The 26,024-nt window shown below is 41.7% G+C and overlaps 1 protein-coding gene across 1 annotated transcript in view; it reads right to left on the minus strand.

Annotated features, from left to right (window-relative positions):
* Nucleotides 1–26,024, minus strand: part of MTUS2 (microtubule associated scaffold protein 2) — a 554,541-nt gene that overhangs the window by 390,190 nt on the left and 138,327 nt on the right. The gene's annotated exons all lie outside the window — the stretch shown is intronic.

Raw genomic sequence — 26,024 nt, forward strand, 5'->3', positions numbered from 1 at the left:
CAGCACACCCATGACATTACTGTGTATTTTTGCACCTACTTTTGGTTATATTTTCAAAGAAATAAAATTTTGCATAGTATACATGTATAACCAGACTTAAGAATATATTTGGATTAGCATTTTTTTCTGTCTTAAAATCACAACAATGACATTAGGCACCAATCAATATCTGGGAATATATCACTCTGACACAGTGCTCTGAGGTCGCTGGCGTCAGCATCGACTATGAAAGGTAGACATAGGCATCACCTTTTTGGAATCTTCTCTCATTCCAGGCCATTCCTCAGCCATTCCAAAATAAACCAAAGCTGCATATTTGCTAATCTGAGTTTATTCCTTTATTTTAGACAGCATGGTCACTACCAAAGTCCACAAACCCTTATCTACATTTCAGATACCAAAAGGTCTGAAAGCTGAAAGGTTGTTTTTGTAATTTATTTAACAGCAAAACATTACCTAAACTGATATGAAGCTATATATAGTTCTTTTTAAACCCCCAGCTAGTGAGAATATCCACATGTTTTATTTCAGAAATATTAATGTATTTTCTTGCAGGATGCTGCCCAGACCCTACTAGGAATGCCGTGTCTATAGGGTGCAGGCATAATCTAGAAATCTGAAAAGTGTCAATTCCTGCACATGTTTGGCCGCAAGGGTCTTATAGAAAGCATTAAGGACCCACATATCCCCACTTTACAAATGAGGTCACCAAGGTTCAAAAAGAACCCAAATAAGCTCATTAGATGTCAACGCCAGGACAGGGGTTCCTGACCACCACGCCCTTCCACAGGCAATTGCAGAGTGAGCCGCCAGCCCTCCGGAGCACTGGAACCCCCTGCATCTGTTCTGTGGGCCAGGGTTATTAGTAGCAACACGAATACAAATGATTTGCTGAAATACATGTGGTCTTACCAAAAACAAATGCAGAACTCTCATAAGACCCCTTTACTGATACTGGGGGCGGGTGCACAAAATTTCTCCCAAATGCAGTGAAGGGAAGGTGGGAGGAACATACTTGGAGTCTCATTTTCCCTCAAGAGCTTCTGAATACATGAGATTTCAAAAATCACTGCCAATTCAGCACCTGTCCCCTGACTTTGTCTTCTGAAGGTCTTTCCCTCCTGTCCACCTAACCAGAATGCAGGTGCCATTCAGAGTGCAGCACAGCTCACCTGATTACTGCACCCACTCACATGCATCCAGGAGCAGAAAGAGCCCAGGATGGGTGCGAGCCTTGGACAGGAAGCAGTGAAAAGGAAATGCCAACCCTGTCCTCAGGCCATGGAACATAAGCTGGAAGCGGGGAAAGACACAAAAAGGGTCAGAGGCCAGTCCGGCAAGAGAATGGAGAGAGAGGAAGAGAACCCAGAGCAAACCAAGAGAACCCAGCTGCTGACATTTTAGGGCGCCCATCAGCAATGAGCTGTGACTCAAGGACAGAGTGCCAGCCGTGGGCAAACTAAGGCCCACGGGCCGGATCCGGCCCGTTTGAAATGAATAAACCTATTGAAAAAAAAGACCGTACCCTTTTATGTAATGATGTTTACTTTGAATTTATATTAGTTCACACAAACACTCCATCCATGCTTTTGTTCCAGCCCTCCGGTCCAGTTTAAGAACCCATTGTGGCCCTCGAGTGAAAAAGTTTGCCCACCCCTGGCTAGGCACAGATGAAGCAGTCTCCCAGCCGTGGTGGCTCTTACACCGCTACCGCAGCATCGTTCACTGGTTCCGGAGGCTCTTCCCTTCTTATTCATTTCCTCAGTTGTAAATGCTTCCAATTAGTAACTTGTCAGTGGCTCTAGACCAGGGGTCCTCAAACTACGGCCTGCGGGCCATATTGTATTTGTTCCCGTTTTGTTTTTTTACTTCAAAGTAAGATATGTGCAGTGTGCATAGGAATTTGTTCATGGTTTTTTTTTAAACTATAGTCCGGCCCTCCAACGGTCTGAGGGACAGTGAACTGGCCCCCTGTTTAAAAAGTTTGAGGACCCCTGCTCTAGACCCTCAGTATCAAAACCGGAGCAGGTACCAGGGTCACCTGCAGGCTTGTTAAAACACAGGCTACCAGGCCCTTGCACGTTTCCGATTCCCGGGTCCTAGGCCGGGCTAGAGTCTGCACTTCTAACAAGCTGCCTGATGGTGCTGCTGCTCTAGAAAAATGCTGAGCAGTGGAATTATGTGACTCGTATTTGTAACTTTAGTTTTTCTGGCAGCCACCTTTTCCAAAGGTAAAATCCAACAAATGAAAATAATTTAAATAATGTATTTTATTTCACCCAAAATATTCAAAATGTTATTTCAACATATCAATATAAAATAACTAGTGAAGTATTTGATATGTTTTTCATACTTGGTCTTCAAAATCTGGCATGCCCTTTACATTTCCTGCAAATCTCAGTGTGGATGAGCCGCCCTTAAAGTACTTTGTGGCCACGCGTGGTTTCTGACTACATTGGAAGCACAGTGACAGAAGACGGCCACTGCCTGGGAATAGCAGTGTGTGTGGAGTGGGACTGTTTGAGCCCAGTGACAGTCATGTGACAACGAGGCATCGTGGAGGGCTGGAGTGGTGGACCTGCCAGGGCTCTTTGTGACCTCACTGGACCTCCTCGGAACACACATCCCAAAGAACATGAGATGGAGCCCCGGATCTCATTCAGTGTGAGACAGGAGGGGAACTCGTGAAATCTGCCATCAGAGTGCTATCTAGTGCCGCCCATGGCTCTGCCCAGGTCCTGGGGAGAGGACTATTATGGACAGAATAAGTGAGCGCTAATAGAGGAACTTCACTAAACATAGCACCAGGAGCTCAAGGAGGCCCACTAGGTAACCTGCGTAGCCAAGAGAGGCCCAGTCTGCTGGCTGCTTCCACCTCAGGTCCCAATGCAGAGAAAATGAAGGGGGCCGTCCTGCCCTGGATGTCTTCTCACCAGCAGTTCTAGACCCCGATCAGACCCCATGCTTCAGTTGCAGGACTCCCCACGGCAGCCACAGGGCCAGGACCCCAGCAGCAGGAAAGTCCCCAGGACTCTATAGTTCATGAGACCCTCCTTGCGAAGGAGGCAGGGATAGAGAGGGTTTGAGCAGGACCAGGCATTCTAGAGAATGGAAAAGAACAAGTCTACCAGCAGATACTGACTGCTGGGTCCATTCGCGGACTCAGGTCTCTCTGCACACACTCCGGTCAATGAGAAGCACTCCCAGCAAAGCACACAGACCTACAGCACGTTTGCCTTTGGTGGCCGGGACTCTGTGAACAAGAAGTGAAAGTGATGTGCACAGATGTGGGTCCTGCCCTGGCCACTGCGGGTGCCTCTTCACCACCACCTGAGGGAGATGGTGGGTCACCCCGCCCCAGTGTTGCTGGGAAGCCTGTTTGCTTCAGCTTACTGCCCTCGCATATTTTTAAGATTATTTTTATGATAAAATGTACATAAAACCATTTTAAGTGTAGCTCAGTGGCATCAAGTATACTCACACTGTTGTGCAGCCATCACCACCATCCCTCTCCAGAACTTTTCATCTTCCCAAACTGAGCTCTGTCTCCATTCAACAGCAAATCCCCTTTCTCCTCTCCGCACTCCAGCCCTGGGACCCATCATTCTACTCTCTGTGTCTATGAATTTGACTCCTCCAGGTACCTCATGTATGTGGAATCGTAAACTGCTGGTCTTTCTGTGATTGGCTTAATTTACTTAAATGTAATCATCTCAAGGCTTATCCACGTTGTAGTATGTGACAGGATTCCCTTCCTTTTAAAAGCTAAATAATGTTCCATTGTATAGACCACATTTTGTATATCCACCCATACGTCAATGGACACTTGGCTGCTTCCACCTTTGGCAACTGTGAATAATGATGCTATGAACATGGGTGTACACATATATGTTTGAGTCCCTGTTTTCAGTTGTTTGGGGTATATAGCCAGAAGTAGGATTGCTGAATTATATGGCGATTCTATTTTTAATTTTTTGAGGAACAGTCATACGTTCTCCACAGCAGTTGCACCATTCCCACCAACAGTGCACAAGGGTTCCAATTTCTCCACATCCTCACCAACACTTGTTATTTTCTGTTTGTTTTTGTTTGTTTTATAATAATCATCCTAATGGGTGTGGCGTGATTTCTCATTGTGATGTGATTTCCCTAACAGTGATGTTGAGCATTCCTGATTTTTACTCTTGACTGCTTCTGACGTTAGCATCTGCTCTCTAGTCTGGGCCCAGAGGATCGACCTTTTTCCATCTGTCTTCTCTGTCTGCATGACCCTAGACTTCACTTACCTGTGAGACCTTTGGTTCTTGCCCTTTTAAATTGTTCTAATTACTTGGACCAGATGCAGCAGATATTGACATTGTCCATCTACTGGCACCCTCTGTCACAGCCAAGATTGATTCACTACCTATGAATTCCTTCCTTACCCCAAGAAGAAATGAGATTGAATTCTCAGGACGTGCACAGAAGGGCTGACACTGGGAAGCAGTGGTGCCCTCCTCACAACTACTGGAGGGAGACTGCCTGGCTGGCCTTCTCAGTCCTCCAGATGGGACAAAGAGCCAGAACTGTCAGTGCCCACTTGAGCCTTGCAGTGACACACAGTGAACCAGACTAGCCCCAGACTCCGACGCTGGCATCTACAAGCGCCTAAGGCAGGCCAGACAAACGCTCACTGTGCCAGAGTTTCTGGAGGCAGGCTAGAAAAATGCAAGTGACACAAGTGGTACTGGCAAGTTTCCCTCAGGTCACACACACGTACCCAGGAGGGAGAGCCAGATCAGGCATGCCATCTTTCCCAAAGCTCAAGGGAAACAGTACTGTGTGGGTTTACTTTTTTTTAAATTAAATTCTTGTTTTTTCAAATTAAGGTTAATTTACATAAAGGAAAATGCACCCTTTTTAGTATATAGTCTGCCAGTTTTGACAAACACAGCATGCATGTAACTACCACCACCGTCAAGACAGAACAGTCCCATCGCCTGCCGAGGTCTCCCCTGCTCCTTTCTAGTCACCCTCCCTGTAGCCCCAGCTCCCGGAAACCACTCATCTAGTTTCTAATTGCACCTTTTCCAAAATATCTTATGAATACAGTCATATAATATGTGGCCTTCTCATCAATGTGGTTCCATGTGTCAATAGTTTGTTCCCTCTGTTTTCTTTTGTATATTGAGGTAAAATACACATAACATAAAATTTACCACTTTAATCATGTTTACGTCTATATTTCAGTGGCGTTAAGAACATTCACATCATTGGTTACTCTCAAAGGCTAGCCTCATTAAATGATTATGTTTGAATCTTAATTCCATTGAAAGTCCCTTGAGAAAAATGTGACAGTTGACAGCACATTTGGTTGGCAAGACCATGAGTAAGTCAAGCTAGATCCCAGATGGCCAACACAGTCCTGGCTCTTGCCTGTTGCCCCAGTATGATTATTAATAGTCACTTTTACTTCTCAAAAGCGTCCTTGTTTGAACGATAAACCACTTGGCCACAGAGAAATTGTTTCTCTCAGACATTCCTGGTGGGAGACCAAATTTTAAAAAAATAAAAAAATCCTATGGTCTATTAAATTATAAATGTTTGTCAAAATTATAAACACATTTATCTTAGACCCAACAATCCCCTTTCTGAGATCTTTATCTTATAGATATATCTGCACGTGCAGGTACAAGGTTACAGCAATGCTTATAAAAGAAAAACATTAGGAACAACCCAAGTAGCCATCCACAGAAAGCTGGTTACATAAACTACGGTGTAGCTAATACCTTCAAAAGATTTACCATGTAATTCAGCTATAGGAAGGATGAAGAAGCTCTTTGTATCCTAATATGGAAAGAGCTCTAGGACATACACCATAAGTGAGGAAAACAAGGAAGAACTTAGGTAGTGTGTAAAAGAGGAGGGGAGGGGGTATACATTTGCATTTGTTTGCATATGCACAAAGAACCCTCCCACAGATGCTGGCGGATACAAGGAAACTAAGGAGTCTATCTATGGAAGGAATGGGGGGTTGGACGAAAATGGGAGGGGGGCAGTAGCTTCTAATGTCATTTAAAATTTTTCAACAGTGTAAATGTATGACCTGTTTAAAAATAAATAAATGTAAAAAAAAAAAGAAAGAAAGAAATTGGGAGAAATGTTCCTCGGGAAAAGAACTGCTAAGTTTAATGGTATGGACTCTTCATTTTAATCAATTTATTTCCAACATTCACAAAATCAATAAATTCACCTTTCAAAGACTGAATATACCCCAAACCATTCAACTACCTGGAAAGTGACTTCCTTTTGGAAATTCATCATATAGTTTGACTAGGTCTGAGAAAGTTCATTCTGATAATGAACTTTAAATTTAAACCTGTTGTCCAGCCAGTGTGGCTTAATGGTTGAGCGTCCACCTACTAGGAGGTCACAGTTGAATTCCCAATCAGGGCACATGCCTGGGTTTCGGGCTCGATTCCAAGTAGAGGATATGCAGGAGGCAGCTGATCAATGATTCTCTCTCATCATTGATGTTTCTATCTCTCTCTCCCTCTCCCTTTCTCTCTGAAATCAATAAAAAATATATTTTTAAAAAATTTAAACCTATTACCACAAAATAAAAGGTGTGCCTCCCTCTCAAATTCTCTTTGGGAGCCATGTTCAATTCATTTGAGGGAACAATGTATCTTCGTAAGCAGACTTATTTTAAAGCCAAAAAAAATTGCTCCAAATTCAAAACATTTCCTTAATAATTTATTTCATTTTGTGCATTAAATGTTAGCATGAAAATAATATTTAGCACCATGAATGTTCTATGAAATGTTGAACACAACAGATTCCTTGATATTTTATAAGATCAAAACAAATAAGTATGTCTGGATGCAAAAGATAAGTGTATTAATTTTCTATGGCTACTGTTAGGAAAATCCACAAACTCAGGAACTTAAACACACACACACACACACACATTTTTTAAATATGTATTCTATATTGATTTTAGAGCAATAGTAAGGGAGAAGGGGAGAGAGACAGAGAAACACTGGTGTGAGAGAGAAACATTGGTCCATCACCTTCTGCACCCACTCCAACCCAGGGATCAAACCAGCAACCCAGGCATGTGCCCTGACCAGGAATTGAACTGGCGACCCTTCATTGCACAAGACATTGCCCAACCAACTGAGCCTCACACACATTTATTATCTCACAGTTCTGTAGGGCTGTGTACTGGCTGCAGTCCTGGTGCAACATGGCCCTGCTGAGTCCTCTGCCTAGACCAGTGATGGCGAACCTATGACACGCGTGTCAGAGGTGACACGTGAACTCATTTTTTTGGTTGATTTTTCTTTGTTAAATGGCATTTAAATATATACAATAAATATCAAAAATATAAGTCTTTGTTTTACTATGGTTGCAAATATCAAAAAATTTCTATATGTGACACGGCACCAGAGTTAAGTGAGGGTTTTTCAAAATGCTGGCACACCGAGCTCAAAAGGTTCGCCATCACTGGCCTAGACAATCCCATGCCTCTGAAGGGCTGAGTTCCTTGCTGGAACCTGGGGAAGAATCAGCTCACCAGCTTGCTTATTGGCCAAATTCAATTCCTTGCAGCTGTAGGACTGAGGTCCCTCCTTCTCGCTGGCTGTCTGGGGGCTGGTCTCTGTCCCCAGAGGCTGCCGCATAGCTTCCCTTCTCCCCAGGTGGCACACAGGCCTGCCATGCTTTACATGCTGACTTCTGCTGCTGCATTTCTGACGCCACTGGAGAAAGCTCTCTGCATTTCAGGATTTATGTGATTAGATTGGGCCCACCTGAATAATCTCCCTAATTTAAGACCCATAATCTTAATTACAGGATATCTTGGGGAACTGGATGCTTTCTGAGAGACTAAACTCAGAGCCTTATCTAAGCCTCCTACTTTTCCAGATTCCTTTTCCATTTTCAATCCACCTTGGACCTAATAGGACAAACCCCAAGACAGCTATAAAAAATTTTTTAAACTAAATTGATGGTGACTACATTTTACCATTAAACTCTTCCATTAACTTCCAACTTTTTATTTCTAACTCTTGTACTCAAGAGAACTAAATCTCTTTTAAAAATAGAATTGTTTTCAGCTTAGAAAAATCAGTATACCTTAAAAAAATCCAGTGTATTCTTTAATTTTCATAATTTATTCTTTAAAATAGAAAGGGCCAGATAATGGCCTTTAGGATGAAAAGACATTATTAATGTTATATTATAAGTCTTATAACAATGATTTTTGAAAAAGGATAGGGCAGCTCTAATTAGGCAGAAGTCTGGTTGTATTTAACAATATAAATATAAATAAATAAGCTATATACAGGTATATGTCTATATATCTGTATTATATATATCTGTAATACACACACACACACACCCCAACTTGGCTATGAAGTCACACCTCTCAATTCAGAGTACTTTACAAAAAGTTTTATTTAAGTCTTCAACTATTGCTGGTCCTGTTACTTACTCAAAAAATGTCTCTCTCAATTAAGCTTCTTTCTAACCTTCAGTTCCTGGGATCCAGAGTCATCTAAATGCTCATTGGTACTAGCACCTGGCAGTGTTGAGTGCAAAGTCTACCGAGGCTTTGGGGAGTAGGGGAAGGAGGGATTTGCCACCTTCTGAATGGCTCAGCAACTGATGAGGGGGTTGCTTTCCACAGCAGCCCAAAGGAGAAGTGGTCAATTTGGAAAGGTCATATTAAATTGAGTAAAATGAATAAAATGTTCCTGGGTAGATCCCAGTAATGGTAACACCTGGCTGGCTGTCCTCCAGTGACCTCAGCTCTCAGAGCCTAACGGCCTTTGTTAGTGCCCTGGAAACTATCTGGGCAGATGGTGCAGGGTCCACATGCCAGTCATGTGACAGGCTAGAGAGCCTGGAATGGAGCCATATAGCTCCTGGAGTGAAGGATGTGCTGCTGTCTACAACAAAAGATATTATCATGAGTCATTACACTCCACAGGACATGCATTCCTGTCATACTGTCTGAGTCCCTGTTTTAAAACAGATTGTAAACACGACCTTTATATCAGAGTCCTTTCTAATAAACAAGAGGATAACACATGATTGAGTTCCAAAATGAGAAAGACGAGCCCATAAGAATTCCAAAAGAAGCGACACAAGCCCAGTGTCAATTTAAAAAGCCCAATGTGCCCTAGCTGGTTTGGCTCAGCGGATTGAGCATCGGCCTGCGGACTGAAGGGTCCCAGGTTCAATTCCGGTCAAGGGCATGTAGCTGGGTTGCGGGCACATCCCCAGTAGGGGGCGTGCAAGAGGCAGCTGAATCAATGTTTCTCTCTCATTGATGTTTCTAAATCTCTATCCCTCTCCCTTCCTCTCTGTAAAAAATCAATAAAATATATTTAAAAAAAAAAAAAGCCCAAGGTAATATTCCTACACCTTAACTAGGTCAAAGCTACAAATGTATGTCCCCCATCCCATTCTTCCCGCAACTGATGCTATTTAAATTCTTCATTTTATGTCGCTTCATCTAAACTTTATATTCCTGAGTCTACTTCCTATGATACTCTATTCTGTTATTAATCAAAACTGCCTACACATGAGGGGTCAGGACTCAGTCCAGCTCATCCTTCTCTGAACTGTCTTGTGGAACTAGGAAAGTCCTGATGTAAGATCTTTAAATGATGGGGAAAGTTTTCACCAGTGGTAACTAAGACATTTGACTATTTCACTAAACTTTCTATGTTCTTAATACACTTTAATGAATGTCAAGTGCAATAAGAACGCTTAAAGAAAGGAAGAGCACATATGGCAAGATAAATATAGGAGAGAAAATAGGGCCCTTGAATTTGACAGAGAAGTTCTGTCTCACGGAGCAATGTCACCATCCTTTGTGCAAGGTTGATATAAAGGTCATTTTCTATCTTCATGACCATTGCTTGGCTATGAATCCCGTTCAGGGAGGGGAATGTGGTGGTCTGAAAAAAGAGCAAATGTACTACAACCAGCATAAAGTGTGATACTGAGAGAGGACAAGTTTGTAAGTTAGTATTTTTAAACTGAAAAAAGTAAAGAGGCAAAAATAATAACTTTGTAGATGTATAATGTTTGAATTATTCCATTAATAAAATAAATAAATCTTGAACTCCACCTGCTCAAAAACTGAATTAGTACAGTGCTATTTTTCTCTGCCTGCATCCCAGTGAAGGGAAATAAACATTTATTTATCGTTTTGATATAATAAAGGCTTTCATTTCCACCCAATAATATAGCAAAATAACTTTCCGACAACTAATGTAAAGCTACTAACACTCTATAAATGTCTATTATTCAAAATATTTTGTCCCACCAAGTAACTGCTTAATAGAAAGCAAGTAAAGATAGTTCCCCTCTTATCAAACAAGTTATATTCTAAAAATTTAAGAATAAGTGAGACGTTAGGAACTAAGAAAATATTCTCCCATAAAAATATAATAATGTTCAACAAATTTTAAATTAAAGTACTATTTAAGTTATAATAGTGCTTAATTTTAAATTTTAATTAAAAAATACAATGGTGTTCAAGCCCTAAACGGTTTGGCTCAGTGGATAGAGCGTCGGCCTGCGGACTGAAAGGTCCCAGGTTCGATTCCAGTCAAGGGCATGTACCTTGGTTGCGGGCACATCCCCAGTAGGAGGTGTGCAGGAGGCAGCTGATCGATGTTTCTAACTCTCTATCTCTCTCCCTTCCTCTCTGTAAAAAAATCAATAAAATATATATATTTCATAGCTAAGATCTGGAAACAGCCTAAGTGCCCATCAGTAGATGAATGGATTAGAAAACTGTGGTACATCTACACGATGGAATACTATGCTGCTCTAAAAAGGAAGGAACTCTTACCATTTGCAACGTCATGGATGGAACTGGAGAGCATTATGCTAAGTGAAATAAGCCAGTCAATGAAGGAAAAATACCACATGATCTCACTCATTCATGGATAATAGAGACCATTATAAACTTTTGAACAATAATAGATACAGAGGCAGAGCTGCCTCAAACAGATTGTCAAACTGCAGCAGGAAGGCCGGGGAGGGTTGCGGGGCAGGAGGTAGGGGGGTAAGAGATCAACTAAAGGACTTGTATGCATGCATAGAAGCATAACCAGTGGACATAAGACATTGGGGGATAGGGGAGGCTAGGGGACTGTCTAGGGCGGGGGGATAAAATGGACACATATGTAATACCCTTTGTAATACTTTAAGCAATAAAAAAAAATAATAATAAAAAAAATAATAAATAAAAAAATAAAAAATACAATGGTGTTCAAGTTTCCAGGTTAATGCCCCAGAGTCAATTTAACTCATTAATGGCTGATTATAACTGCTTGAGTTCTGGTCATTAAGAAAAATTTCCTTTCCTTCTCCTAAGAAGAGTGTTATTAGCCTTGGACAACATTTTTAGAAATGTACGGATTCTTTGCTCTCGTCTGAGCTCACTTTCAGTCTGACTCCAACTCTCTAGTTGTTCTAAACTCCAACTACAGCCCCACCAGGTCTGTCCATTTTCCCCAAACTGATCCGTCTTCCAAATGGCCCATCTCTGGAGCTCTTAATCCCAGTGTCAGGAACCTCATTCACAGAAACTTGGAGCTGGAGGAAACTAGGGATCCTCTGACCCAATCTACCCCCACTCTTACTCCCCCCAAAGTAATCCATACCAATATAGGTATGCCCAACCAATTCATAATCTATCCAAAGATATTTCCATTGGTTAGTTGACTAGTAGCCCAAAGGATCATGTAATTTATAGAATTCCAGGAAGTGTAAGCAATAAAAATGAAAACATTTAAGCTGTAGATAAGAAAATATTTTGAATCCAAGACCCCCAGGACAGCAGGTGTCTTAGGTCTTCCCCAAGATCAACCCTTCTATGCCAACACAGCTTTCCACAGCTTCTACCTTCCTCCATTCGTGAACTTCCAGACCAGCTAAGCGTTTCCAGGGATTTCACAACAGCCTTCCCAGACCCTCTGGAAGGATGAGCCAGTGCAGAGAGGTGGTGGGCAGGGCAGCCTCCTGCATTCAAGTCTGTAGTTTCTGATGGGACACAGAGTGGGGTGTGCTGATTCTGTTACTGTCGCTAAACAGCAGCTCCAGTGCCCATTACCTGTCCTGCAGAAAAAGGAATCTCACTAAGCTCAAAGTCCTGCTCTCTTAAAAATGGTCTCAATAAAGGCCAACAGGGTTGAAATATCTTAAAACAAAAATTGGGGCAATATTAAATGAAAAGAAGACATAGTAATGAGATTTCTCAATCATAAATTTCTTAAATCTAGTGTGAGAAAAATATATACAGCTGACTCATCATCCCCTCTCTTCTCCTCCACCCACAACACCACCTGATAAACCTGCTTCTTCACCTAAGTCATAAACTGCCGCTCCCTCACTGCTCAGACCCTAACCAGAGCTTTGTCAAGAATAGGTCATCTATACCCATGGCACAAAGTTCAAAAGATGGAAGAATCCATCTGGCACTCATGAAATCCAAGTCCCCAACTACCTAAGTGTCCTTACAGGAGCAACCACACTTCCTTCCAGAGTAGTCTATGTACACTCTTTTTTACAATCAGAATTCACATAGTATGCTAACAGTTTCTGCACCTTTCTTCTCCTACAGTCTTAGAAGCCAGTCATGACACTCCACATAAAGCTACCTTTTTCTTTGTAAGAGCTGATCACATGCCACTGCATATATGTAACACAATTTAGCCATTCCTTCATGTAGTCATTCAGATTACTTCCAATCTTTTGCCATTATTAAAATGCCCTTCTGGTTTTAACTTCTATATGTTCCTCATATCCACTCTCTCATGTATTGTCCTACTCTATTCTCCCACTGACTTTATTCTGTGCCATATCATCCCTCCCCTGGACTATCATAATAGCCATGTAATTGATCCTCCTTGATTCTTACCCTACTCCCACTATTCATCCTCCAGAATGCATGGCAATCTATTGAGTTAGAATTCTTTCCATATCTGTCCCAAGCTTAAAATTCTTCAACAGCCACCACTATGTACTCAATGAAGGCTAGGGTCATCAGCACCTTTTAAAGGCCTCCTCCAATGTCCCACCCCTTACAGTCATAACAACTTAGTAAAATAAACTGCTGTAGTCCTCCAGCAACATCAGGTTTCTTCATCCCTCTTGGTCTTTGTCCATGCTGTGCCTTCATCGTGGAATACCCTCCCATCTTATCTCATCTGCCATTTGCCACTTATTATTCATTCTACCACCACCTCCCCAGGAACACATCTCTGAACCCTCAGAAGGTACAGTGAACTTCCATAGCCGCCTGTGCCTATTTCAGTCTGCCCTCATGCAAGATCACAGGAAAATCATTACCCAGCTCTCTTCTCCTCCACTGTACGCCACAGGAGAGAAGGAGTCCTGCACCTTTATAAAGAAATACAGCATGGCCCTAACTGGTTTGGCTCAATGGATAAAGTGTCAGTCTGCAGACTGAAGGGTTCCAGGTTCGATTCCAGTCAAGGGCACATGCCCGGGTTGCAGGCTCTATCCCCAATAGGGGGCATGCAGGAGGCAGCCGATCAGTGATTCTCTCTCATCATTGATGTTTCTATTACTCTCTTTCTCCCGTCCTCCCTGAAATCAATAAAAATATATTTAAAAAGAAAGAAATAACAGCAGGCACTTAAATGTTCATTGCAATGAACTGGTATGGAGACAAAAGAGAAGGTGAGTTTCAAAATGGAGAAGGTGATCAAGATGTGTCTTAGTTTTCTCATCACAAAAATTGAAGATAATAGTATTTTCCCCACATGGTTTTGGTAAAAATTAAATGAGATAATATGCATCAAATATGGAAACAGTGCCTGGCATTTGGAAAGCACTCAATCGATGTTAGTGTGATGTCAGGAAGAAAAATAAGAACTGAGAAAAGATCACTAGGTTGATTGGTTGATTGACCTCTGTCACTATGGTCTCTGAAGAGCTTTCCTACAGTGTGAAGAAGAGGCTGGAGGGGATGGATGGCCATGATACCTAACATGGGACTGGAAACTGTCACCGGGAAAACTGCCACTGTGCTGTGTCAGAGGAGAAACCAGGAGAGGACGGAAAGGAGTGCTGGGCCACAATAAACGTCCTGCTGGCCATGCGTGAGCTTCTGTGGCCAGGCCAGGAGGGAAGCAAGTCAAGAGACAAGTGGTCAGAGAAGGGTGAGGTGGGGGCAGGGCTGGGGCTGGGGAAGAAGGAGAACTAAGAATGGCTTTGAATGACTTCTTAGAATCGAGACACTTCCAATAAAAGTTATGCCTTGATAGCTCTGACCACAAGGGCTGAAAAGGGCTATCCCTAAAATTCCAACCCACTCAACACTAACAATTTCAGTAACATCCTGTTGTCGCCAGTCCAATCGGGCTGCCCACTGGGTTAAGAGCAGAAGAGTGTTAAATGTTCTCGAATTTCCTCAGCACTGCAATCTGCTGGGCTTGAGCAAATGCCCCAGATGGAACTTCATTTTCTTCTTTTATGACTGAGGGATTATCCCTCAGTCCTCTCATTTCCCCTAGGGAAGCAAAGGTTCCAGATGGGCCCACCCCCATTATATGATTTCCAACAGCTTTGCATATTTTCCGTGTATACATAGCTTTGCCATTTATTATTCATTCTACTGACTCTCTAATCTGTTAATGTGCTGAGCTGTCCTTATGAATCACAAATCAGCTGCGTGGCCTGGTGGTGAGCACAGTGTTGGGATGTGACACGTGGAGTCTTGTGCAGTGGAATTTTCCTTCTGCTCTTCGTCCTAAGAAAACACAAAACTAACAAACGGTAATACATTTTTTAACTTTAAGACTGTCAATTCTAAAGAAATACAGGAGCTGTATGTTTTCATCATTGTGTATGCATTCTTCAACAAATATTTATTATGAACCTACAATATAATAAGCACTTTGTTAGCTGCTAAGGAACAGAGACAAATGAATGTAATTCAGTATCTCACAGCTCCTCCAACACCCATTTATACTCCCAGGAGGAAACAAGCAAAATGACAAATGAGGTCACAATGAATCTACCTTAGTTTCGTGATTTTTAAAATTTAAGCCATTACACAATTCTGTTCTCCTAACACAAAAATTACAAGCAAGTGTTCCACAGACTAAATTAGGATAAGTTTTGTTCCACCAAAACTGTGTTTTTTAAAACACGTGTCTACATTTTAAAAACTAATCAAGAAATTTCACAAAATTAAAGTATATTTAGAGAGAGGAAGGGGGAGAGAGAAAGAGAGAAACCTTGATGTGGGAGAGAAACATCAATCGGTGGCCTCTGGCACACACCCCAACCGGGGATCGAACCTGCAATGTAGGAATCAGTGTATGGGATGATGCTCCAAACAACTCAGCCACACCTGCCAGGGCATATTAAGCTAATTTTTAAAAATATTTCTACTTTCTCTTAGAAAACACATGAAAATATCTACCAACTTTGGATTCACATTCCCACAAAACAAAAATCCCCAGAGCAGAGTCACAGCGGTCCCTTTAAATCAGCACACCCTCTCCAGGACACCACTGCCCCTCACCTCTCAATCTCAAAACCCACTCTCAGCCAGCACTGGACCATTCCCTTTAGTTCTCTGCATCCAAACAGGTATCAAAGGAGGAAATAAAAGACAAAGAGGGTAGTTGACTCAAAAAACTGGGAAGGAGAATAATTCTTTGAATCTGTGAAGAACTGTCCTATGTGTTAAATGTGCAAATACATTATGCCTAGCACAGTGTAGTCGCTTACATAAAACTGCAGGCTTCTGCAGTGTCTATCTTGTCCCTCTGCCTGAGGTGACACTTATCAATATCCTTCCCATGACATGAGAGACAACAGAGAGCACCATAATTCCTGTCTCTTTCTGAGGCTAAAGCACTTAACATCAGATGTGAAAATATTAGATATTTTTCACCTTCCTTCTTTCCTATTAAACCAGCAGAGACCCCAGCTTCTACTTTTCATTCCCCTTGATTATCTACACTAATAAAAGACAAACATGCAAATTGACCATGCCTTCGCTACGCCTTCAGCCACAACCACCAGCCAATCAGAGCGACTATATGCAAATTAACCCAACCAAGATGGCAGCCAGCGGCCACAGATCTGGAGCAAGCAGGAGGCTTGGTTGCCCCAATGATGGAAGAAGCCACGCTTCCCGCCTGCCGCGGCCGGCTCTGAGCTCCACTCAAGGCAACAAAATTTCAATTATAGAAGATAAATAAACCCCAGACACCTGCTTTCAGCCGGCTGTGGCCATGGAGCTGGAGCAAACAGGAGGCTTGGGTTGCCCCTGGCAATGGAGGAAGCCAAGCTTCCCTCCCGCCTGCCCTAGCCAGCTTTGAGCTCCACTCAAGGCTACAAAGTTTCAATAATAGAAGGTAAAAAAATCCCAGAATTAAAAAAAATGTAAAAAAGGAGAGGCTGGGAGCTTCCATCCCGGGGGGGACTTGAACAGCCTGAAAACGGCCCTCAGCCCCTCACCCAGACTGGCCAGGCACCCCAGTGGGGACCCACCACCCTAAAGGGGGTGTGGCCAGCCTGAAAACAGCCATAAACCCCTCACCCAGGCTGGCCAGGCACCCCAGCAGGACGCCCACCCTGATCTGGGACACCCTTCAGGGCAAACCAGCCGGCCCCCACCCATGCATCAGGCCTCTATCCTATATAATAAAAGGGTAATATGCAAATTGACCCTAACAGCAGAACGACTGGGAATGACTGGCCACTATGACACACACTGACCACCAGGGGGCAGACGCTCAATGCAGGAGCTGCCCCCTGGTGGTCAGTGTGCTCCCACAGGGGGAGCTCTGCTCAGCCACAAGCCAGGCTGACGGTTGCTAGTACAGTGGTGGTGGTGGGAGCCTCTCCCACCTCCTCAGCAGTGCTAAGGATGTCCAACTGCAGCTTAGGTCTGCTCCCTGCTGGTAAGTGGACATCCCCCAAGGGCTGCCGGGCTGCCAGAGGGATGTCTGACTGTCAGCTTGGGCCTGATCCCCCAGGGAGCGGGCCTAAGCCAGCAGGTGGACATCCTCCGAGGGGTCCCAGACTGCAAGAGGGCATAGGCCGGGCTGAGGGAACCCCCCGAGTGCACAAATTTTTGTGCACTGGGCCTCTAGTTTTTCTTGTGATTATCCAATACTGTGCTAAAATAAAAAATATAAACCTTCCCATTCATTTCCAACACTTAGAGATGACTTGTTCTCAGTCTAACTAGTAATGAGGAAAAGCAAACTAAGATTACACAAAAGCCCAAGGCTAGAATGTGCTGAAACAGGAAAGAACACTGCAAATAAAATACAATCAATTTCAAGGGTAAATGACAACCATCAGTGAAGTTGAAGATGCATACAACCAGTGACCCAGAAGTGGGACATGTAGGACATGCCGTAGAGTGGTGGCTTTCAAATGGCCCTCAGTGAGAAATACATCTGGCCAGCTGGTGTGACTCAGTGATTAAGCATCGACCAGGAGATCATGGTTCGATTCCCGGTCAGGGCACATGCCTGATTGCAGGCTCGATCCCCAATGGAGGGTGTACAGGAGGCAATTGATTGATGATTCTCTCTCATCACTAATGTTTCTCTCGCTCTGTCTGTCTGTCTCTCTCTCTCTCTCCCTCCCTTCCTCGCTCTCTCCCTCTCCCTTCCTCTTTGAAATCAGCAAAAAAATAATAAAACTTTTATCTTCTTTCCCTTTGTTAAAAAAAGAAATACATCTGACATTATAACCAAGTGCACATACATGCATACACATCTAACTAAAAGAAAACATTAACAAAACTTACCCTTATAATGTGCAATGAATTTTGATATTATTTATATAATATACAATTTATAATCAATCTTTACTATTATTTTTAAATGTGGATTGCAATACAGTAAATTGATGTCATGACCCATTAATGTGTGATAGCATGAAAAACGGTGGCCGCCAGGCTACTGCCACACGGGTCTATGGAGTCATCCATCAGGAATCTTGTTGCATTGCTTTTACTAAGAGTGAAAAACTAAAAATAATCTCAATGTCCATCAAAGCAGAGAGGAAAAATAAAATTTCATATTCAGATCATGTTCATATAATAGTAAAAATGATTAAACTAAATTCATGTATTTGATAAAGCTTAAAATTCTGTTTTCTTCTTTTTAATAAAAGCAAGTCTCATATGCAGAGTGTATCTAAACTTTAAACACAAAAAGTATAATTAAACTAGTGGCCTGGCACATGAAATTCATGCATGGGGCGTGGGGGGCTGTCCCTCAGCCGGGTCTGCACCCTCTCCAATCTGGGACCCCTCGGGGGATGTTCAACTGCTGGGGGATGTCCCTATGGGATCCAGCCTAAACCAGCAGTTGGACATCCCTCTCTCAATCCAGGACCGCTAGCTCCTAACCGCTCACCTGCCTGCCTGCCTGATCTCCCCTAACCACTCTGTCTGCCAACCTGCTCGCTCCCAACTGCCCCCCACTGCCGGCCTGCTTCCCCTCAACTGCCCTCCCCCTGCTGGTCTGATCACCCCAAAATGCCCTCCCCTGCCAGCCTCGTGGCCCCCAACTGCCCTCCCTGGCCAGAAGCCCCCGCAGCCAGGCGCAGAATGCTTGCCTCCTCACCGAGGCAATGACAAGAGCATTCCTGTCCCTCGCCCCCACCCCCCCCCGGCCATTTTGTGCCCACTGTCCAGAGGCCCTTTATGGCTGGGGTGGAACACTTGCCTTGTCGCCATGGTAATGAAGCAAGCATTTTGACAGGCCGCTCACACTGCTGCTCTCAGTGGCCGCCCCACCGGGACTGGGGGACTCTGGTGGGGCTGAGCGGACTGGGCACCGCCATCTTGTGGCTATGAGCACCTCCATCATTGTGGAGGAGTGAGAGTCAAATTGCATATTCCCTCTTTATTAGATAGGATATTTCTTTGGGTATATACATGTACAGAGCAAGGATAAAACCATGCAGGAAAGGATTTATACCTACTTCCTTTTTTTTTTTCCTTCTGCAAAAAGTTTTATTGTTTCCATTTGGTCCAATATATAGCAAAGGGCTTCATGGTGGTTTAAAGAGTGGCTAATGGTTTGTGGGAGAGGCTCAGGCAAAAGCCAGACACCAAGAGAATTCAGAGGGTCCCCTGAAAGGCCTCTGGGTTCCAAAGGCTCCTAGTCATGCTTTAGGGCAAGCCTTTCGAAGAGATATTCACCCAGCCCAGCCTGGTGACTGGCCAGCCTACAAGGTTAGTCAGGTGGTTGCCCATCTTCTTGATGAGTTTCACCTCCTCATCCAGAAAGTGGTTCTCCAGGAAGTCACAGAGCTGAGGGTCTATGTGGGTAGAACCCAGGGCATGCAGCTCCAAAAGGGCCTGGTTCAGGTTCCTCGCCAAGGCCCTGGCGGCTTCCAGGGCATCCTGAGTTGTACCCACTCATCTTGGGAAGGCTTCAGCATGCCTTGGAAGAGCATGTCGCCAGCGCTCTGCCCTCGTGCTGCTTCTCCGCCAACTCTCAGCAGAAGTGGCCCATGTCTTCCAGAGCCACGTCACTGAGGTCAAAATAGCACACCTACCTCTGAATAGCATTTTTCTTGGGGAGAAGGACACAGGAAAGCGTTTAAGATAGGGGTTTGAGATTAAAGCTAGATCTGAAACATCGTCTTTAAAAAACAAACAAACAAACAAAAACCTCCAGCAAATGCAAAAGAAAAAGGCAGCACTTTTTAAATGTGGATGTACATGTGAGAGTATTTTCCATATTTTTATGTCTTTTTTATCCACAAAATTAAATTTAAATAATATTTAAAGAATTACCTTCTCAAAGTACACATTTCTCCCATGAGACAGGAAGCAAATCTCAAAGGATGCAAAGGTCACTGTTCTCTCAGACCCTGCAGCTCCCGGATGTGGTGTCAACAGGAGCTTGGACTTTAGGATTTTGGTCTTACTGTACCGTGGCCCAGAAGGCAAATTGAACCCCTTGAAAAAACTAAGCTCATTTGGAATTTTTGAATATTAAAATGTTCTACTCCCAAATGCTTACTGCTTATTCTGAAGCTTTGGTGGTTGAAATACCGCCTGGTGCTGAATAGGCATGATTTTAGCTGACTCCTCGCAAGGCCACCTGCTAAAATAATGTAGGAGGACTTGGCAAGACCAATTACCTTGTAGATTAATAAAGCTGACTATTTTCTGTGGCAGAGGGTCCTGGAAAATAGAAGGGTTACTAGATCAGAGCAGCCATTCATTGCTGTACCCGGGATTGCAGTGATCCCAGGGGTTAGCATCCTCCCCGAACACCTTCCCCTGCAGACAACACTCTCACACCCTCCAGAGATGGCTTTGTTTGCACAGATCTAAGATGCTTTGTTTAATTTAAGCGAATATATTTTCCTTCTCAATAATCAGTCTGTGTGCCTAGTTTTAACATCCCCAGCCTCAGTCCTATCTATATCTTGTGAAATTTGGAAGTTCTCAGTAATACTAAAGTCATGATGCATATCTTGAACTTCACTCTTGACTATTAACACTTGATACCCATGAGCTGTCTAGCACAGCCATTTGCACGCAGCACATACATTTCACCAAATTACTACTGACAAAGGAAGCTTTGGTATCAAAGAAAGAACACCAAAATCTGAGTCCTGTTTTGGACACATGAAAGCATCCTGACCTTGGCCAAGACCCTTCACTGTTTAGGACCTCATTTGCTTTGTCCTCCTTTCTCCCACATTTAAATGAGAACTAAATAAGCCCAAATATGTGGGAAGTTCTGTGTAAAATAGAAAGCTTTATGAAAACATGAGGGGATGTTGTTATTAAAGGTAACAGCAATAAATGTAATACCATATCCCATTTTATATACAAAAAAACACCCAGGATTGCTGTTCCCACATTTGCACCTTGTGGCCCAGTGAGTTTTTCTATAGCTCTTTTGCCTAAAGTCCCAATGATTTTAACATTTCTTTCAACTATCAATTTGAATTTTTTATTACAATTTCATTTAGCTTGAGAGGACAGATAGTCTTAAAAGGAAAACCTGGGGACCCCTTTGGAAATTTAAGTCCCTGGTCCACCACAGATGGTGTGTGGAGTTCCAGGCCAAAATCAGAGGATTTATATTCCTCAAAAATTAGCTTATTTTGGTGCCAGTGACCCTGGACCATGTGTCTTACCTCAATTCACCAATATTAAAGAAAAAATACTATGATAATGAATCACTATAGTATTCCTATTTTTTAAATTATACTCTAAATCCAAATATCTTTAATATATTTTCAAGGGAGATCCAAGATGGTGGCCGACTGGACAGCAGGCTGCAAGATAGTGTGTGAGTGAGAGAGTGAAAGGAGAGTGTGTGGACGTGCAGGGAGTGTCTGTATTTGTGAATGAGGGGCAGTTATATTCCACAGGACTGCTGGGGACTGGCAGGCCAGGCTCTTCAGGCTGGGCGGCCTCTACTACAGCTGAGATCTCTCCCAGAATGGCTGGTTCTACTGAAGAGACCACGCCATCTTGAAGGGGAGAGCAGATGTGATCCAGAAGCCCAGCCTTAACCTTCAGCCAGGAAGACCTCAGATACTTTCCAGGACCCTACAGCCACAACACCCAGGGACCAGCTGACTCAACTGTGAACCCACAAACACCGAACTCCAGCCTCCCCATCCACGGGTGCCTAATAAGTTTGTCCAGGGGGAGATAAGGTGGCGGCTGAATATGTGAACGGGTCCTGCTTTTGAGTTGTATCTATTTTTTATATATTTTGGATATTAACCCCTTATCAGATATATGGTTACAAATATTTTCTTCCATTCAGTAGGTTGCCTTTTCATTTTACTGATGGTTTCCCTTGCTATGCAGAGCTTTTTAGTTTGATGTAGCCCCAACTGTTTGTTTTTGTTTCTGTTGCTTGTGCTTTTTAACTTCACTGCATAATTTGAATATTTCAGAGAAAATTATTTTTTGAATTAATTTTAGATTTTTACATTTGATTTTATTTACTCGATAAAAGTATATTTACATTTTGCATAATCTCGATACAGTAAGATACAATTACATTTTATTTTTTAATCCTCCACTTATTGAGAATGAGTATAAGTGGAGATTGCTTTAGAATCAAAAATTATGATATTTATATGTGGTTTTGAATTGTATGGATACAACAGAAAAGAAAAAGTTTAAAAATTAAAAATTTTCAAAGAAGCAATCAGCTTAAACGTTTAAATGTTAAAACTGAAAACGAGCAGGCTTCTGGAGAGCATGACCCACATAAAATTCATGAACAGAACATAATTCTTTATTTAATGAAGATTCAATTACTGATCAAAGCACTAAAAATGAGCAAGAAAAGTGCTCAAGTCCAAGGTCTGAACTGGTAAGATTAAATCCCAGGAACTTCATATTCCAAATAATTCAATCAAATTTAATATTTTTCTGATATTCACTCACATAAAAATTGAAACATACAGCCCTGTCTGGGTGGCTTGGTTGGTTAGAACATGATCCTGTGCACCAAAGGCTTGTGCCTTTGATCCCCAGACAGGGAGTGTAGGGAGGCAACTGATGAATGTTTCTCTCTCTCCCTCCCTCTCTCTAAAATAAACACAAACATATCCTTGGGTGAGGTTAAAAAATAACATTACACATTTTTCTTTTACCATCACATCAATATATTCGTCAAGGTATGGGAATAGATCATATTTTATTTAATGGGCTGCTCCTCAATTTATAACTTTTAAATAATAAGCATATGCTATGAGGCCTCCATTTGTATTCTGCCCCAGCCTCATGGTATAAAATATATTTTGATTCATCCAAATAATAGAAAAATATACAAACATTAAAAATTAATTTTGAATACCATTTTTTTCCAAGAAACATATTCAAGATGCAATATTAGCTACATAAAAAAAGGATCACTTCTGTAAATATTTTATAGATATAACTATGCAGCAAGAGGAGACTTCAAAAGAACTAAAGGTATTACAACCTAGCCAGGGAATAGTTGAATGGGCACCATGGATCATCTTTATTTACAGCATTTTCCATTTGTGCAGACAATAAGCCATTACTTAGACAATAAAAAAGCAATAAATGTTTTTAAAAGAGCAGAGTAAAGCATAGTTCTTTCTATGTCTTCAAAGTTTTCATATTCATATTTATAACATACAGGACCATGGCCATATGATTCTTTTGGAATAAACTGTACTTTCCATATATCTAGACTCACAATTCATGGAACATATGCTGGGCTACTTTTCCAGCGATGATGAAAGTTTTGCATAGATCATGTCATCTGGTGGCAAAACCAAATGTGAGTGAAGTGGGTGGCTTGGAAAGGGAAATGAGAATAGCCACAGGGCTCCAACTCAAGATCCCGCCTCTATTCATACCAATTTCTAACGCTGTGAGCCCACAAAACAGCCAGACTGTCCCTCAAAATACAACAGAGGCCTTTTGATGTTGATGTTGACGATGATGATGATTGTGACAAGGATCACATAGAAAGTAAAATATGATTTTACTTTTATTATATAAGTAAAATCATACAGTGTTAGTTTATATGCCCTACTCCTTCCAGAATGTCTTCATTGGGTGAATGTCTTCATTGTAAGAACAGTGTCTGAGATGTCTTATTGGAAGTTTCATGACATAGTTTATGACGTCTAGTATGAGGAATTGCTATTGCAATACTATTACTACTAGATCACAGTAATAGTATGCAGCAAGTCACAGTGTTCAGGATTTACCCGCAGTTACCACACCCAATCAAGGGGAATTTTGCTACTATTCTCAATATATTGAGCTTATGTAAACTTCCTCCAAGATTATTTCCCAAATCAAGAAATACTGTATAATTTATAAATTTCCTAATTATTTCAGAATTAATATTATTTCCGTATGGTATAGGCCTATGTTTGTGATGCAAAGCATTAAACAACTTTCAAGTTTGAGAAATGTTGAAAAGAGGATGATCAACTCTTGAATTAAGAGTCCATCACAATATCACTGACTATATTCCCTATGCTGAACATTAAATCCCTAAGGCTTATTTTATAACTGGAAGTTTTACCTATTAACCCCTTCACCTATTTCACCCAATCCCAACTCCTCTTCATCCCTCTGGTAACCACCATATTGTTTCCTGTATCTATGAGTCTGCTCCTGTTTTGTTTTGTTTTTGTTCATTTTGTTTTTTAGAGCCTACATATAAGAAAAATCATACAGTGTTTGTCTTTCTCTGTCTGAGTTATTTCGCTTAGCATAATACCCTCTAGATCCATCCATGTTGCAAATGGCAAGATTTTATTCTTTTTATGGATGAGTAATATTCTATTGTTTATATGTACCATATCTTCCTTATTCATTCACTTATCCATGGACACTTATGTGCTTCCATATCTTGGCTTTTATAAATCATTCTGCAGTGAACATAGGTGCATAAACCTCTTCAAATTAGTTTGTTTTTCATTTTCTTCAGATAAATATCCAGATATAGACTGGATAAATTGTATAATATTTACATTTTTAATTGTTTGAAGAACCTCCATACTGTTTTCCATAGTGTCTGTACCAATTTACATTCCCCTTAACAGTGTACAGGATTCCCTTCTCTCCACATCCTCACTAACACTTGTTATTTTTAGTTCAATTAAACAAGCAAACTTGTAACTTTAATTATATTTTTAAAACTTAAACAAATTTGTAAGTAACTAATGTTTAAATATACAAGATATTAACTTTCAAAGTTTTAAAATTAAACAGTATTTTTAAAAATAGCTAATTAAAATATTAAAATCAAATGACCTAAGAAGTTTTTAAAAATCGAATAATTTCCAAATCAAAGATGGACACATAAACTGAATGTCTTTAAGCAAGTTTCTAAAATAAAAGGTTGTGTCAATATAATCTAGTCTTCTAAGCAGCCCTAGCAAGGGTGGGGAATGTCCGACCCTCGGACTGCATAAGGCTCTCAAAATCATTTGGTCTGGCCCTGCCAAGGCATTAGGAGTGAGTTCATTACATGTTTGACCAATTATAGCAGGCTAACCTTTAAACTGATAATTTTGTATGGCCCACGAATGATGTTATAAATATCCAAATGGCCATTGGCATAAAAAAAATTCCTCGCCCCTGACCTATAGGGTGTTCTACGAATTAATAATTTTTGCTATTTTGGTGTTGACACAAAAAGAGTGAGGTCATCTCTTCGATTTACTGAGTACTATTTGTGGGACACCATTAAGATAATTACATCATTAAAGACTCTTGCTTCTAAGTATTAATTTAGTTCTTCTTATTATTACTTGGTTAACAATGCTAGAGTAAATATAAACATTTTGTTTTTACCAACATACTAGAATTTTCTTTGTAACAAGGACAATTTCAAGCACTGTCTAGTTAGCCAACATAATGGTTCATTTTGTGTGTCAATGTGGCCGGGCCATGGTTGCCCACTTTTTGGTCAAACACTAGTCTAGATGTTTCTATGACGGTATTTTTAGATGTAATTAACATTTAAATCAGTGGATTCTGAGTAAAGCAGATTATCCTCCATAATGTGGGTGGGCCTCATCCAATCAGTTGAAGGTCTGAAAAGAAAAGACTGAGGCTCTTCTGGTGAAGATGAAACTCTGTCTCCAGTCAGCTTTCAGACTCAAGCTGCAACTCTACTCTTTTCTGGATCTCCACCCTATCAACAGGTGGATGGGAGTGAAAAATGTGCCAGAAAGCCCACTGATTACAAACAATGGAAGCTGAGCTAATGACTGAATGGCCTCACTGAATTGGCCTGTGCACTGAATGGGCCCCTGCTACCACTGGAGGCTCTAAAGATCAGGTTACAGAAAATCTCTGCAAACTGTAAGGAAGTATAACACTGACAAGAAGGGCTATAGGAAGGCAGATAGTGAATCACAACCACCCACTGAACCTCATTACGATGACACAGATATTGCAAGAGATTCTTCCACTTTGTTACTAAAATGAAAAGAGACACACATTTGCCATAGGGTGACAGCAA

Source organism: Myotis myotis, unplaced genomic scaffold (genome assembly GCF_014108235.1).
Source record: "Myotis myotis isolate mMyoMyo1 unplaced genomic scaffold, mMyoMyo1.p scaffold_m19_p_3, whole genome shotgun sequence".
NCBI classification, from domain to species: Eukaryota; Metazoa; Chordata; class Mammalia; order Chiroptera; family Vespertilionidae; genus Myotis; species Myotis myotis.